General features: G+C 50.3%; 1 protein-coding gene across 1 annotated transcript in view; it reads right to left on the bottom strand.

The window, feature by feature from the left end:
- Positions 1-4,155, bottom strand: part of SHPK (sedoheptulokinase) — a 44,361-nt gene that overhangs the window by 6,717 nt on the left and 33,489 nt on the right. The gene's annotated exons all lie outside the window — the stretch shown is intronic.

Genomic DNA, 4,155 nt, shown 5'->3' on the forward strand with positions numbered 1-4,155 from the left:
GGGTGTGGGACCAGGACGCAATGCTATTTTTAAACTCCACAATACTTCCCGGGTGTGGTCACTGCTGAGACCCATCAATCTAGAGAGTCACCAAGGAGTCACCGTGGGAACATTGAACCTCTGCAAATGCAGGGGTGCAGGGGTGCAATCTCGGCCCCACTGCAACCTCCGCATCCCGGGTTCAAGCGACTCTCCTGCCTCAGTCTCCCAAGTAGCTGGAATTACAGGCGTGGGCCACCACACCTGGCTACCTTTTGTATTTTTACTAGAGATGGGGTTTCACTATGTTGGCCAGGCTGGTCTCGAACTCCTGACCTCAGGTGATCTGCCCGCCTCAGCCTCCCAAAGTGCTGGGATGACAGGCGTGAGCCACCGCGCCTGGCTGTTTTATTTTTTAAATATTCCCCTCCTCGTGAAAAGGGGGCTGGACTTAGTGACTCATTTCTAGTGAATGAAATAAAGCCCAAGAGACAGTGTGTGACTTCAGAGGCTAAGTCATAAAAGGCACTGCGGCTCCTGTCCCGCTCACGCTGTCTTGTGGATCACTTGCTCTCGGGGAAGGCAGGTGCCATGTCGTGAGCAGCCCTGTGGAGAGCCTCACGTTCCAGGGAACTGAGGCCTTCTGCCAACAGCATCACACATGGGCTCGGGGGCAGATCCTCCAGGCTCAATCAAGCCTTTGGAAGACTGCAGCTCCAGTGTGAATGCAACTTCACAAGAGACGTTGAGCCAGGCCATCCCGCCCCACTCAGAATCCTGACCCTCAGAAACTGTCCAAAATAATAAACGCCTGTTGTTTTAGGCTACTACGTATCAGGGCAATTTGTTACACAGCAAAAGAAAACTATGACAGGGTAAGACCTCAGACCAAGGGCTTTATCCTCTGGAGAGGGTTCCTTCATTGGCAGGGAGTACCACGCTTCCTATTTCCAAAGTATTCTCTCTTTTATGTTGTGGCTTTTGTTTTTGTGTTTGTTTTTGAGACAGAGTTTCATTCTGTCGCCCAGGCTGGAGTGCAATGGTGCAATCTCGGCTCACTGCAACCTCTGTCCCCTGGTTCAAGTGACTCTCCTGCCTCAGCCTCCTGAGTCGCTGGGATTACAGGCGCCCACCACCACGCCCGGCTAATTTTTTGTATTTTTAGTAGAGACGGGGTTTCACCATGTTGGCCAGGCTGGTCTCGAACTCCTGACCTCTGGTGATATACCCGCCTCAGCCTCCAAAAGTGCTGGGATTACAGGCCTGAGTCACCGCGCCCAGCCCCAAAGTATTCTCTTCACACCTTCCCTGTTACCAGCAGCGGGAAATCCCCTGGACCCAGCACAGAGTGGATGAGTTTCTCCTCTAATTCCAGGCCAGAGCTTGGGGGCTGTTCCAGCAGTGCCTTCTCCATTCCCATGAGACCGAGCTAAAAAGCCTGCTCGTCCCAATCTGTTTATGGGCCAGAGCTCAGCATCCAATTTTCCCACCCACTCAGGGGGTCAAAAGCAAAGAGAGCAAAAAGAAGCCTCAGGAAGCCAATACCGTTTGCTTTGTGCCACGTCAAGCTTCCCACCGTGACTACAAACTGGAAGTAACATGCCCTCCACCGTCCCCTCGGCTGGAGGCAACAACGCTTTTGTTTCGTTCACTCTCGCTTACATTTTGTAGCATTTATCAGTGCTGTTTGAAAAAATTCCAGCGGCTGGGCACAGTGGCTCACGCCTGTAATCCCAGCACTTTGGGAGGACGAGGTGGGTGGATCGCCTGAGGTCAGGAGTTTGAGACCAGCCTGACCAATATGGTGAAACCCCATCTCTTCTAAAAATACAAAAATTAGCTGGGCGTGGTGGTGCACACCTGTAATCCCAGCTACTTGGGAGACTGAGGCAGGAGAACTGCCTGAATCCGGGAGGCGGAGGTTACAGTGAGCCAAGATCGCGCCACTGCACTCCAGCCTGGGTGACGGAAAGGAAAAGAAAAAGGAAAAAGGAAAGGAAAGGAAAAAAGAAAAGGAAAAGGAAAGGAAAAAGGAAAGGAAAAGGAAAAGAAAAGGAAAAGAAAGGGGAAGGAAAGGAAAGGAAAGGAAAGAAGGGGAAAAAGAAAAGAAAAGAAGGCGAAAAAGGAAAAACTCTAATCAGGAGGCCGTTAGACAAAGGTGTGGCTCTAGTACTGTGAATTCCTATGTGAACAAACCAAACCCCAATGTAAACAGTAAAATGAAACTGGAAACTACACCAGTCAGAAACCACCAACGAACCTCTCACTCGGAATTATCCACTTTCACCAGTCAGAATTATCGTCTGTGTCTGGCTTCTGCAAACACCTTACGAAAGTCTTCCCTCATGCCCCTCTCAGTGGTGTACTAGCCACCTGCTCTCTAGTGCTACCCTGATTCATGAATCACTGAATGCTCAAATAAACTTCTTAAAATTTAAAGGTACTTAAGTTTTTCTTTTCCTTTTTTTTTTTTTTGAGACAGAGTCTCACTCTGTCACCCCGGCTGGAATGCGGTGGTGTGATCTCAGCTCACTGCAACTTCTGCCTTCCAGGTTCAAGCAATTCTCCTGTCTCAGCCTCCTGAGTATCTGGGATTACAGGCGTGTGCCACTACCTCCAGCTAATTTTTGTATTTTTGGTAGAGATGAGGTTTCATCATGTTGGCCAGGCTGGTCTCAAACTCCTTGCCTCAAGTGATCTGCCTGCCTCAGCCTCCCAAAGTGCTGGGATTACAGGCGTGAGCCACCATGTCCAGCCAAGTTTTTCTTTAATCAGATCTGGTGGCGTAAGTGGGATCTGAAGCCACCCACCTCGTGATGACCTCTGGGAGCAACAAGCAAACGGGCATAAGTACCCACTGAGCCTCTGCACTCATTGCTTCTTACTGCACATTTGCACACCGTTACCAGTAAGCCCTCTTGGACGTATGAACTCCACAAGTTGTGTTAAGTTCACCTAGTTACTTGGACATTTTTTTTTTTTTTTGAGGCGGAGTCTCGCTCTGTCGCCCAGGCTGGAGTGCAGTGGCCGGATCTCGGCTCACTGCAAGCTCCGCCTCCCGGGTTTACGCCATTCTCCTGCATCGGCCTCCTGAGTAGCTGGGACTACAGGCACCCGCCACCTTGCCCGGCTAGTTTTTTGTATTTTTTAGTAGAGACGGGGTTTCACCGTGTTAGCCAGGATCTGTCTCTTATACACATCTAGATGTGTATAAGAGACAGCTTATGAACACTCCAGGCCTCAGAATCACCTGAGGAACTTTTATGTAACATCATGCTCAAGGCCCACACCCAGTCCAATAAATCAGAATTTATGGGTGTGGGACCAGGACGCAATGCTATTTTTAAACTCCACAATACTTCCCGGGTGTGGTCACTGCTGAGACCCATCAATCTAGAGAGTCACCAAGTAGTCACCGTGGGAACATTGAACCTCTGCAAATGCAGGGGTGCAGGGGTGCAATCTCAGCCCCACTGCAACCTCCGCATCCCGGGTTCAAGCGACTCTCCTGCCTCAGCCTCCCAAGTAGCTGGAATTACAGGCGTGGGCCACCACACCTGGCTACCTTTTGTATTTTTAGTAGAGATGGGGTTTCACTATGTTGGCCAGGCTGGTCTCAAACTCCTGACCTCAGGTGATCTGCCCGCCTCAGCCTCCCAAAGTGCTGGGATGACAGGCGTGAGCCACCGCGCCTGGCTGTTTTATTTTTTAAATCATGTTCTTGTCTTTCTTTAGTAAAAGTTCAAGAAAAAAGGTTTTTGGTTTTTTTTTTACAGACAGGGTCTTGCTTGTTGCCCCGGGTAGACCTGAACAACTTTGAGCTCAAGCGATCCTTCCGCCTCGGCCTCCTGAGTAGCTGGGATTACAGCCACGTGTCCCATGCACAGCACCAGAAACAATTGTAAAGGAAGGTTAAAACATACTCAAGGTCTTCTTCCTGTCTGGCAAATACTTGGGACATGACCCAAGCCCTGGGGTACCTGAAGGAAGGCGAATCCCAGCTGGAGGCCTGGAACAGAGGCCTGGCCTCTAGCAGAGTGTCTGCGTCTTCAGCTCCCGCTAATCTATTAGTGAGGACTCATGGAGGCCAAAGCTGCTACGAGCTGTTGAGTTAATTCTAACCCATGGACTTAAGACCACAAGACACTGGAGCTGGGGGAAGGCGCTTGCCAAGGC

The sequence above is a fragment of the Mandrillus leucophaeus genome, unplaced genomic scaffold (assembly GCF_000951045.1).
Source record: "Mandrillus leucophaeus isolate KB7577 unplaced genomic scaffold, Mleu.le_1.0 Scaffold212, whole genome shotgun sequence".
In the NCBI taxonomy this organism is placed as follows: domain Eukaryota; kingdom Metazoa; phylum Chordata; class Mammalia; order Primates; family Cercopithecidae; genus Mandrillus; species Mandrillus leucophaeus.